Source organism: Peromyscus leucopus, chromosome 7 (assembly GCF_004664715.2).
Source record: "Peromyscus leucopus breed LL Stock chromosome 7, UCI_PerLeu_2.1, whole genome shotgun sequence".
Lineage (NCBI taxonomy): Eukaryota > Metazoa > Chordata > Mammalia > Rodentia > Cricetidae > Peromyscus > Peromyscus leucopus.
This window is the reverse complement of record NC_051069.1, coordinates 104,187,824-104,201,132: the sequence shown is the minus strand read 5'-3', so window position 1 is coordinate 104,201,132 and position 13,309 is coordinate 104,187,824. Positions and strand designations below refer to the sequence as shown.

At 44.8% G+C, this 13,309-nt stretch overlaps 1 protein-coding gene across 1 annotated transcript in view; it reads right to left on the bottom strand.

Annotated features, from left to right (window-relative positions):
* Gadl1 (glutamate decarboxylase like 1) overlaps nucleotides 1-13,309 on the bottom strand; it is a 179,925-nt gene that overhangs the window by 73,937 nt on the left and 92,679 nt on the right. The window lies entirely within an intron of this gene.

Genomic DNA, 13,309 nt, shown 5'->3' with positions numbered 1-13,309 from the left:
GCCAGACAGATCCCAGCACAGAAAGGGGAAGGTGGGCATGTGGTTCTACCTCTATCTGAGAAGCTGTTGACAACTAATAGTGGAGAATCAGTTTTCTTTAAGGGTGTCATTCCTGGCAGTTTGATCGTGTTTCAGTGGCAGCCACTTACCCAAGTATATGGGCAGTCCAACTGGACTGATGAGTTTAAAAACAAAAAGAAGAAGGTGTTGGGAGAGGAGAGTAAATAAGATCAAAACACATCATACAAAATTCTCAAAGAACTAATAAAAATGAAAAAAAGGAAAAAGATGAGTTTCAAATTTTAATAGCAGCATTGTGTTCTGTGAATATTAATATGGGTCTAAACATGTCTTATATAAAAAATGGTTTTATACAATGTAAAACATTATATGAGAAATGTGAGGAGGCAATCTCAAATCTCTATAAAACAATATTGAAGGCACACTGGTCAGCCTTCAGCCTGGCACGGATGGCCATTCTTGGTGGTCACTGCACAGAATAGGTTACTTTAGCCTGACCATCAAGGTAGCAAAAGTCCCTAACTTAAGGTTATTGGGTGTTCCCCAACAGTCTCTAGGCTCATCACAGCGATGGCCACAGAGTCTCCTCACGGCAATGGTCAGAGAATGCGGTTATAGTTTCCACAGCACCTGCAGTCTGGTGGTAAGACATCAAAGGCCACTGCGTATGTTTTCATGCGTATGTTTTCAAAGCATGCATGAGCCTCCACAACACAGGGACACATATTTCTCCTCCCACAGTAACTGTGAGGTCACTTTTATCAGCCATGAAAGATTGGAAAAGAATCTCAAAACCAGTGAGCTTCGGCCGCTGGGGAAATGCTCAGTTAAAATAAAGTGCTTGTCACATTGTCATGAGGATCTGAGTTCAATTTCTAGAACCCACATCAAAAGCAGCAAAGTTGGGGCTAGGGCTGGGGTTCTCAGAGTGTTTAGTGACCTTGCAGAGGACCTGCATTTAGTTCCCAGCACCCACATGGTGGTGCATAACCACCTCTAACTCCAGTGCCAGGGGACCCAATGCTTTCTTCTGGCCTCCATTGTTTTTTTTTTTTGTTGTTGTTGTTGTTTGTTTGTTTTTAAGATTTGTTTATTTATTATGTGTACAGTATTCTGCCTGCATGTTTGCCTGTAGGCCAGAAAAAGGAACCAGATCTCATTACGGATGGTTGTGAGCCACCATGTGGTTGCTGGGAATTGAACTCAGGACCTCTAGAAAAGCAGCCAGTGCTCTTAACCGCTGAGCCATCTCTCCAGCCCATCCATTGGTTCTTTCATGTACATGTTACACATAAACCCTCACAGGCATGCACATTACACACATAAACAAAGTAAGTAAAGAAATAAACCTTTAAAAACCAACAGGCATGTGTATGTAATATTAGCAGCAGGGAGGTAAAGACAATAAATTCTTGGGCAACCGGCCAGCCAATCTAGCCTAATCACTGAGTTCCAAGTGAAAATGAGAGATCCTTTGGAAACAAATAAGGAGAACAATACCTAAGGCATGATACTCAAGATTAACCCATGGCTTCCACAGCACATGTGCTTGATTTTTCTGTCTCTCTCTGTCTCTATCTCTCTGTCTCTGTCCCTCTCTCATCTCTCTGTCTCCCTCTATCTCTGTATCTCTGGCTATGTCTCTGTCTCTCTCTCTCTCATGTATGTGCACACATGTACAAATTCCTGCACATAAGAATACATTTATATACACAATACACACATACACATGCACATAAAACAAAGCAAAAAAAAAAATGATGACTATTAGCCATGTCTCATGCAAGCTTTGGGGCCTGATATGAGGGACTAAGACAGGGGCAACTATTTCAGAAGACAAACCACATGGTCACAGGTAAATGCACCAAAAGAAGAGCAGGAAACAGAGCACAAAATGTGACAGTTCTTCAGCAGCGGCACAGTTAATGTCACTGCTCAGAGAAATCCTCTGGCCTGGGAAGGTTTCATTAAAAAAAAAAAAAAAAAAAAAAAGCAAAAACAAAAAACATTGAAGGCTTGAGATTTAGTTATCAAAAATAAATTAAATAATTTATTTCACTAATAAGTGAATGTGATGTCTATTAGTTTCAAGACACACATCAACTAGGAGAAGAGACTCACAGATCCAGGGAAAATGACATTTTGTAATACATCTAGTAAAATTCAATATTTAAAAAAAAAATCCCCTTGCTTCCTATTGTGCTAATGGTCAGAAGAGCTATGTTTCAATGTTCACATTCACACCCTTGGTCCTAGCAGGGTGGTGTATACTGGTAATATGAATCCAGCTGCAAGAATCCAGAGAGAATGTCAGGTGCTGTATAATGGGATATTAACTCAAGTGGTCCTTAGGGATTACCAGACAAAGTATTAGAACCTACACTGTGGCAAGCAAAAAAAGCCCAACCAAATAGGAATTTGTATCGATTTGATTATGACATCTATATCTTCAAGCCCGACTGGATCAGGATGGAATGGCACCGACCCTCAGGACTGTGTCCCTTACTCTCCTATTATCATCTGTGTTGGTTCCATTCCTAACAGAAGGTCAGCAGCCAGCCTCAGGACTGGGATGGCTGAGGGAGACCTGTGATCCTGAAGAGAAGCTGTTCACAGAGAATAGACTGCAGGAAAGACCTGTCTGCTCCTGGTAGTGCTGACAGAGCTCCTCACCTCAACTACACAGTCACCTTTTCCAGGCCCCAGACCCCCCATTGGCCTCCATCTTGGTGGAGCTGTATTGTCTATTGCTATAAGAACCCAGCCTGAGTCAGCCTAGACAGGAGGTCCTGCCCCTGATCTCTGACCACTGACATTATCAAACACATTTTTCATCCTTTTCTCTTGGCTCTAGCTTTTCCCAAGAACCCTGTTAAGTCAATTTAACTTGTTTGTCTTTGGTTACTAATGCTTTCTTTCCTGCCCCTTCCCCGCGCTGTGTGACCACAAATCCCTCACTGAGTCATTCTGTGTTTGAGTCAATCCCATTTCTCTTATGAGATCTTCTCTCCCTGTGGAACTGGTTCCTGGAAGCATTCTGTTTCTACTTTATTTTATTATTTATTTATGTGTGTGGGGTCTAGTTTTTACAAAAACTTGTTACAAGCTGGAGTCACCTGAGGGAAGGTAGCCTCAATTGAGAAAATGCCTAATAATAATGTAAGGCATTTTCTTAATTACTGATTGATGTGAGAGGGCCCAGTCCATTGTTGGTGGAGGCACCCCTGTGCAGGTGGTCCAGGGCTCTATAAAAAAGCAGGCTGAGCAAGCCATGGGGAACAAGCAAGTAAGCAGCACCTCTCCATGGCCTCTGCATCAGTTCCTGCTTTTGATGATAAACTGTTATTGGAAGTGTAAGCAAAATAAACACTGTCATCCACAAGTTGCTTTTGGTCATGGTGTTTCATCACAGCATCAAAAACCTTAACTAAGACAGTGTGTGTCTATGCACATGTATATAGAGTACATGACAAGACTGAGTGTCCTTCCCTGTCACTCTCCACCTTATTCACTTGACACAGGATCTCTCGCTGAACCTAGAGCTACACCTGGGACTGCTAAACTACAGCAGTCGTGCTGTCTGTACTCTCCTGGGTTGGCAGGGATTTGAACTCATGTTCTTATGTTCATACAGTGCTTATCCCCAGTGAGAGATCTTCCCAGTTAGTGTGTTTTGTTTTTAACATCCTGTTACCCGGCTTCTGTTCTCTTTGATACCACACAGAGAGAAGGACATGGCCTCTCACCTACAACTTCTCATCTGAACCTTCTGCTGGCCAAATCTGGCCAAAAGCCGATCTGCAAAGATGCCTGGTAAACACTGGGTGGAAGGGTCCAGCCCTTTTGTCTGCCAAGGGCTCGGAATATATTACCCAGCAAAGATAAGCAGGAGAATGGAGTTCAACTTTCATTTTCACTCTGTGTCACCACACCTAACTAGCACATTTGATAACCATGACCAGAGAGGACACTTACTGAAGTCAGACTCTATCCAGACACTGTATGATGATGGCATTTAAATTTAAATACCCTAGATCATGTGTCTGTCTCTGAGATGGTGAAGTTGGAGTTCAAACCAAGGCTGCTTAGTTTTGGGGCTTGACCTCTTAGTTTATTACCTTCTGCTGATTAAGCAATGGATGCTCAAATAAATGTGGAAAGAGTGCTTGGATCTGGTGAGATTTTAGGATGTCATCCAAAGCACAGCTCAGCCAGTAGATTGCATCTTCTTGTGCAGATCACCCAAGTCGCCTTTGACTTCCAGGGGACATATCCAACCTAGCTGTCTATTCCAGCAATCAGTGGCCATACAGACTACTTTGAGTCAACATTCTGCATTGCACACACACACACCTTCCTATTTCTTCAGCAATCATCATTTTTAGATTAACAAATATAAGCTACCAACAATTCTTTCCTATTGCTTTTCCCATATTCTGTCCCAGGCCATCCTTATTGACATGCAATTTTTTTTCTTAATCATTTAGCAAATGGGCATATTAATCATCTTTATAGTAATTAATTCACTCTATCTTTTTATAGAATTTATACTATGATGCTAAGATCCTGGGTATACAAACCCCAGGGTGGTACTAGGTACTTAAGCCAATATTTGATGATGTAATATATGAAACAATGCTGTGGGATGTTCTGTATGTTAAATGTGTTGCTCTGATTGGTTAACAAATAAAACACTGATTGGCCAGTAGCCAGGCAGGAAGTATAGGTGAGACAAGCAGAGAGGAGAATTCAGGGAAGTGGAAGGCTGAGGCAGAGAGACGCTGCCAGCTGCTGCCATGACAAGGGAGATGTAAGGTACCGGTAAGCCAGGAGTCATGTGGCAACTTATAGACTAATAGAAATGGGTTGATTTAAGATACAAGAACAGTTAGCAAGAAGCCTGCCATGGCCATACAGTTTGTAAGCAACATAAGTCTCTGTGCGTTTACTTTATAAGTGGGCTACAGGACTGTGGGGCTTAGCAGGGGCTGGAGATAAACTCTCCAGCTACAAAACAAAATTAAAACAAGTAAAACAAGGACTTGGCTTTAACCTAGAACATTATCCAGTAAAAGCCAGATGTGGAGAAGAGTGTGAAATGCAAACCTCTGGACTTGACATGGGCATCACACCATGAACTCACTCCAGCTACAGTTACCTCCACAAGATCAATCCAGCCAAAATTCTGGCATGGATGGAGGAGTTCTCCAAGCTGTTATATGCTGAGTTGCTGGCCACTAAAAAGTATTGGGGTGGGGAAAATATTAATTCTTCTTCCTCTGTAGCCATTGGTAAGCTTCTCCACATTCCCCAGTAGATAGTCTCATCCTCATACACATCAGAGCAGCACTAGTTGGACTTAGTGGGTTACCAGAAAAAGTGGGGCATAGTGGAGAGATGGCTCAGTGGTTAAGAGCACTTCCTGCTCTTTCAGAGGACCCTGGTTCAGTTGCCAGCACCCACGGTATGTAGTTCACAACTGTACATAATTTCACCTCGAGGAAATCCAACGCCCTCTTCTGGCCTCTGTGGGCACCTGCATATATGTACTACACACACACACACACACACACACACACACATATACACAAATAAAAAATTAAAAAGAGATGAAGTTGGGATGGGCCATGATGGAGGATTTTGGAGGAGTTGGAAGGGAAAATTTGAATGGAGTAGACATGATCATGTTCCATTGTATACATGTATAAAATTGTAAATAATAAAAGTTATTAATATTATACACAGAAAGCCATGCCAGGCTCTGGTGATGACATGGTGAATCAGAAAGTCACTGTCATTAAGAAGTTTCTGGTGGGAACAGGAGACAGAGATGCAAACCACACAACAGGTACCGTCCAGGAAGAAGAACAAGGAGCACAGAGTTCAGTAGCAAGGTTCATCACTTAGAGATGTCACACAGGGCTCCTCAGAGGGAACACATCAGCCCAGGACTGAAAGAGGGACGTTTGGTGGGTGGTGTTAGCTATTAATTCTGTGTAATTAACAAGGGTGGTGTAGCTAGAGAGTGGGCTGAAGGCAGAGAATGGCCAAAGAATCTTAAATGTCACACTGAGGAGGATTTATGAGGAGATCCTTGCAGGCAGACTTCTGCAGATATTAAACTTTGTTTCTGGTTGGGGAAAATAGAGAAAGAGGAAATATGGAGTCTGCTTTTGATGAGCTGTAGGTATCAACTCAGGCAGAATCACTGAACAGCTGGGCTGGATTTTTCTGTGCCTAGTGGAGGTGAGGATGATTATTCTGGGTGCTAAACAGGCATCTTGGGGAAACTGTGATCTGATGCCCACTGGGAACACCCCTCACTCTCTGAGCCAAGCCCTGTCCCACTCAGTCTGGTGCATGCCTCTGCTCTTGACTCCTCCCAGGAGTGGCCACTCATGCTCTCTCAGGCTCTCTTGTTCATGAAGAAAGTCATGGAGAAGGCTGTGGGCACTCTGCCCCTCACTGTTTATCCAATGAACGCTGCAGTCCACACTCACCTCTCCTCTGGAGTGACGTATTTGCCCATTGTCGAGTCAACATAGCACGAAACAGCAGAGGGAGCTGACAGAATATAACAAAGGTCTTACAGGGAATCTAAGCCCAGTAGATTGAGTCGCCCATGATCTTCACCAACAAAGGTAGCTGAACCTGACTGCTATCTATACCTGCCTTTAACACATGGCCCTTTAAAAGTCTCAGCTCAGACAGAGGCAAATTCAGCCTTCTCCGGGGATGAACCCCCAACAGGTTATCTAGTTTCAAGCAGTCAGTCCTAAACACATACAGATACAAGCAACACTAAGTGGACCCTCAGAAGGTTGTATCTCTGTGTGTGTGTGTAATAATAGTTGAAAAAGAGGTCCTCAATTTGAAAGGGAGCTGAGGAACACTGAAGGAACTGAAGAGGGTAGAGGGAAGGAGAAAATGACGTAAATACAACACTCATGTCCAAAACGCTCAAAACAAAAGGTTTATCATTATCATTATTATTGTCAATGTTAAGAAAGAAGCCTCAGCATGATTTGAGGAAAAGTTAAGGAAGGCATCTTGTGAAAAGACAGTGGACCAGAGAAAGAAGGAAGGGGGAGGAGGAGACAAGGGAGCAAAGACATGAGAGAGAAAGGGAAAAAGTGGACGAAAAAGGAATGAGGTGGGAATCGAGGCACAGTTTCAGTGCTAAGTCACAGGTCACTCGGAGGCGTCAGGTCAGATCGAGATGGGCAGACAGATACCAGGTAGGTGAAGAAGATTGGTGATGTCTGGGGAGCTTGGACACATGTTTTGGAAGAGCTGGTGAACAGTGTGCCACTCCCCTGCACAAGTGGGTGAACTTGCCGCCTTGCCTTTCCAACCTCTCATTTCATATGTTCCGGCCGGCCACAGCCACTCAAGATGTACCTGTGCTGTCAGCCTTCCGTGGCCTGTCAGCCCTCCGTGGCCTGTCAGCCCTCCGTGGCCTGTCAGCCTTCCGTGCCTGTCAGCCCTCTGTGGCCTGTCAGCCTTCCGTGGCCTGTCACCTCTGTGACCTGTCAGCCCTCCGTGGCCTCACCTTCTGACCTGTCACCCTCCATGCCTGTCAGCCCCGTGCCTGTCAGCCCCCCTGTCACCCTCCTCCTCACCCTCCGCCTGTCAGCTTTCCGTGCCTGTCCCCCCCCACCCTGTCCTGTCAGCCTTCCGTGGCCTGGCTCAAGATCTGCCGTGTCCTGTGTGTGGTGACCGGCAGTGTAGGACTGCCTCTCACGTCAGTTAAAATGCCATTAATTCCACAGTGGCCAGAGAAGGAATGCTGCCTGAGAGTTTAATTCGCGATGCTGTGGAAGAAAGATTTAACATACTCTCTGTGTCTTCCACCTTCAGCCTCTTGCTAACCTCTTGAGAACCGGAGCTGCTTTTTTGCAACTCAATCTGGTTGGCTTCTCTTTTCCAGGATGCTCTGAACATGATTTGGAAAACCCAGCACAGGGAAGGTGACTGTATGTTTTGTGAAGGTGGTGGGCACAGCTCTGCAGGTCCTTCTGATGGTCCCCTGGCTGGGTCCAGTTCTCTGCTGGATGCACCTCCATGAGCTGTCTCTTCCCTCTTTGATTCCCTGGATCCTTTCCTCTCAGCTCTCTACAGCAGTTCACAGAGGGCCTCCAGAAGCACCAGCCCTCAGGACAGGGGTTTCTTAGCCAGGAAAGGAGGAGGGGAGGAGAATGGAGAAGAGAGAGAGGGGAAAGAGAGAGGAGGAGGAAAAAAGTGAGGATGAGGAAAAGCAGAGAGGGAGGAGGAAGGGAGGGAGGGAGGGAGGGAGGGAGGGAGGGAGGGAGGGGAGAGGAAGAGAAAGGAGAGAAGGGAAGAGGAACTGTGAGGGCCGGGAAGGAGAAGAGAGAGTGAAGAAAGGGCGTGGAGTTGAAGGGAAGACGCAGCTTCCTGGCTTTCATGATGGACATTTGTGTGCCGCCAGCAATGAGCGTACATCACAGGTGCTGAATCAGTCCGACGTCTGTGGGAACCGTCAAGCGTCATAGACCGTCGGGTCTTAGTGTCACAGGAAGCCCACCCCACCCCTTCTCCTTACAGGAGGCGTTACTAACTTTTCAGCCTTTGATCCCACAGGGATTTTCAGAGAGTTGCAAGAACACAGGCTGGAACACATTTTCTCCTGAAGTGTCCTCGATTCTCCCTTAAACCTCTCTATCTAAGGGTTGGCATGAGCAGACTTGAGAATGAAGAGGCTGAACTAAAAAGATATTTTTAAGAAATGCAATTTAATAATTGGAAACCATGACACTGCCTACAGGAGACAGGGAAGTTAGGCTCCGTTTCTTGGAGGCTTGTAAGCGCTTCTATAAATAGGGAGACATTTGGCAGGGCAGGATCACTTGATCGCCCTGCTTCCACCCTACTGGCACTTAAAAAATAGCCCAGTTGTGCTTCTCTCAGAGCAGAGGGCCTCTCCATTTCCCCTGGGTGTCTATCAGCACACCTTCTCTGCTAATGGTAATCTAAAATGGTGGCTTTCAAATTCTGATGACAACCCACCGTAAGAAATTATTACAGACAGACACAGTGCCCGCCCTCATAGACACAAGCTGAGACACAGTTTCACGGAATGGTGCACTTTACCACTGCAGTGAATGCACCCTGGAGTTTTCTGTTCCATTCGGTTTTGTTCCATTCATGAAAGGAAAAATCAGACAAGCTGGTGCCTCCGATAATTGACTCTATAACTCAAGACCAATTGGAACAATGGGACTTAACCTCAAGTCACATTAAAGTTACTCATCCTGTTTTTACAGATACTAATACAAAGATCTTATTCCATACCAAAAATTTTCAAATTTTCCATATGTATTAAGGGTAATGTGATTATTATTATTATTATTGTTGTTGTTGTGTTGTTGTTGCTGTTGCTATTATTATTATTACTGCTTCCAGATGATGCTGAGGACAAGTCACTCTTCTGATGGGTCTTAGCTTTACATTGAAAAGTCCTGATCTGGAAGGAGATAGCCAGTTGACACAGTAACCTCTTTGTAATTCTGACCTCAGGAGGGGATCCCTAGATCAAGGTAACTAGTGAAACCAACCTATCAGTGAGCTCTGGGTTTGATTCTGAGAACCTGCCTCAATGAATAAGGTGAGAGAGTGGTTGAGGAGGATTCCTAATACGATTCTTGGGTTTTTATGTTCATATGTGTGCTTGCGAACCCACACAAATGTACACACACACACACACACACACACACACACACACACATGCATGCATGTGAAAAAAATGGAAAAAGAAAATGAAAAGTTTCATCCTAAAACTTTCAGTCAGCATGATGTCAGGTTTGTGCTGGGTCTAGACTCAGCTGGCATGCCGAGTCTTCACGAGAGCATGAAACTGGGGTTATTGCATGGATCATTTCTGTGCTACCAGTGCCTACAATTTGGGTTTTTTGTGTGTGCACACAGGTGGAGTGCTCAACACTCTTCCCTTCACTCAGACAACAGAAGATGGATCTCTCCGCTGTCTTCCTCGGAAGGAAGATAAGCTCCGAGTTATGAAAAATGCAGGTTGCTAGGCTGTAGCTCAGAGATGACACACAGACAAAGCCAGCAACACACACCCATGCAGCATTCCGATTTGCTGTTCTTGTGATGTGCATGACAGTCACTTGTGTTGAGCAGCTAGAAGCACAGGTGGGTGTGGTTGTGTGCACTCGACTCTGCCGTCGGGAACTGCGATCTTGGTCATGCATGGCTTCTAACCCTGACGTTCTGTGATTCCCCCTGGCCCATGCTGGCTTACTGTATTAGTTACCCTCCTCACTGCTGTGACCAAATAACCCAGCACAGGCAGCTGAAGGAAGGAAGAGGTATTCGGACTCTTGATTTCAAGAGACCCAGTCCATCATAACTGGGAAAGCCTGACAGTGGGAGCATTGGGAAGGACATTGCACCATTTCCAGGAAGAGGAGAGAGATAACTATTGGACTCAGCTAGCTTCTGCCATTTTTCCCATTTTTATATAGTCTGGGACTCCACCCGTGGTGTGACTCAAGCTAAAGCATGGGCTGGGAGGGACCTTCCTCCTCAGTTAAACCTCTGGAAATGTCCTCACAGATGCATGTAGAGGTTTATCTCCTTGGAGGTTCCAAATTCAGTCAAGTTGAGAATGATGTATAACCATTATAGTTCGCCCTACTTTATTGCAAAAGACACAAAGCAGCCAGCTTACAATACAGTAGGATTAGGAGGGCAAAGAAGGAAAAGGGGGAGGAAGGCAAGATGGCGGGTGAGCTGAAGGAGGAGGAAGACAAAGAGGAGATGGAAAAACGTGATGGGAAAGCATGGCAGAGCTCTGATTGGTGGCTGCATGTGAAAGGCACTTAGCATGGGGGCTGAAAGTGGAGATGATGTGACAGTTTCTTCCTGCATGTGGGAACCCAGCTACCCAGGCACAGCAAAAGTGCCCAGCACTCATCTGGTGCTTTGGACCCTGAGTATTTATGGAGTAACTGTCAGCTATATCCTTTTGCTTCATCATATCACATTTCCACTCGTCTGTAATTGAGGATAATGACACCGAACTGCAGCCCACCTCCTGAGAATATTTTGATTATTTGTGGCATGTTTAAATGAATGCCTGGAAACAAAAATTTATTAATACCAGACATCTTTCTTCAGTCTGGATGGATTAATTGCGTCTTCCTGAAATAGGTGGACAGGCGTGTGGGGAAATGCTCTCATTCAAATTGGCCACAACTGACAGGAAACAAGTATGCTACTTGGCATTGATGCTAGAAGATTCCACATGGAGAGCACAGTATGAAATGAAATCAGTCCGTGTCTCCAGCTTACTCGAATGCCACTAACAAGTGCATGGCTCTTTCTCACAGAGAATTTTACACATCCTCCAGCAAGGCCTCTGGCCTATATTTCCTGGAGGCTGACCATCCTCTGGAGGTCTGGCCTCTGAGGCCCAGAGTAGAGGCAGGAGATTGATTTTATAGAAGTGGAAAAATGCAAGGCAGGAAGGTAATTTCTGGGATGTGATTTTCTTTTTCTTCATTGGGAATTGTTGATGTTAGTATAGCCATGAGAATTCTTACTTAAAACTAGCCTGGGAGATCAGTTGAAAATGAATGACGGAAGCTGGAGATGTGGGTTTGAACCCCCCTGGACCACATTAACCACCAGGCATAGTGGTGCTCACCTATAAATCCAGCATTTGTGAGGTGGGGGCAGGAAGATCTCAAGTTCAGGATCTTTGTCAACAAGGTGGGACATTCCAGGCCAGCCTGGGCTATACCAGACCCTGTCTCAAAATAAGTAAGTAAGTAAATAAATAAATAAATAATCAAACAAACAAATAAAATGAACCAGACAGTTCATGGTAAAACCTTTGGCTAGAACCAAAACCTTCAAGTTGAAAATAAAAGTGTTTCTTTCCCATAGACTTAGGATAAAATGCAGTCATTTGCTGAAGTGACCAAGAATTGTCTGCCCTATGAGCAGACATTTGTTCAGATAGAAAAACCCATGTGTTCATGTATGACTTACTCCTAATCTGCGGAGCAAATGGCATTCACACTCCCTACATGCCCAGCAATGTGCTGCATACTCAGTCATTATCTCATTTGATAAGAGAATTGTTTTTCAAAACAGTGTCTCCATTCACAGTGGAAACATCCTGTGTTGGTTCAGAAAACTACAATGACTTGTCCAGATTTTGCAGGATAGGGCTGTCCCAAGCAGAGGCAGAATTTGAACAGAGGCTTTTCTGGGCTTCAAGGTATGCAGGCTGACTGACACACTGGGATATTTTTCAGCCCAGAACTTCCTGGTTCAAACTGAAATCCAAGTGAGCAGGCAAAGCTTTCTCCTCCAGAGAGTGGGACGGACATAAGCTCTCAGTGTCAGTCACTCAAAGGCCTCTGGCCTCTGTCACAAAGACGACAGTCTGCAACTGCATGAGGCAGGCCACCATGTGCCATGTTCAGATGAATGCTCCTGGCTACCCAACGGCCAAATTTAACTCAATGGCCACAATTTTTAGAGCTCTGTTCAAAAAAGCTAAACACTTACATGAAATTAGAGACACTGTCTTTAATTAATAAAAAGAGGGTAGGGCTGTGACTCACTTGTAGAGCACTGGATGAGCCTGTTTGAAGCTCTGGATTGCAGTGCAGTACTGTAAAAAAGGAGATGGGGGAGGGGAAGGGAGGGGAGGATTCACACAGGTGGCTCAGTGGCTTAAGTCCCTTCCCTCCAAGCCTGATAACCTGAGTTCAATCCTTGGAACTCTCATGGTAGATGGAGAGAATTGACTTCTTGAAGCTGTTCTTGACCTCTACAAACATGTATGCACGCGTGCGCGCACACAGACACCCAGACACATGCACACACACACCACACCACCCCCGTGCAAATAAATGTAATAAGAATGTTTTTTAAAAGAAATTGTCCTTTATCTTCATTAAGGTAAGTTTTTGATCTTTTTCACCCAGTAGCTACATGGCTTCTAAGAAAGGTACTCAAATTTGGAAGATAAAAGTTGCCATGGTTTGGCTTCTTCTTTGGTTTGAGGAATACCACGGAATTTCCTTAGGGAATGAATTTGATGGTGTAGAACCACACGGGACTGTCTTTTCTAATTTCTGTTGACCTAGCTGCACTCCGAGAAGAAACACAATTATTCTGTAATGAAACTGGCTGAGTCTGGGTTCGTTTTCTGCTTTCTGCTGAAGTTGTATTGTGTCATTTGTAATGGTTGTATGAAGAAGGAGCGTGGTTGGAAGGAGCAGGGGTGGTG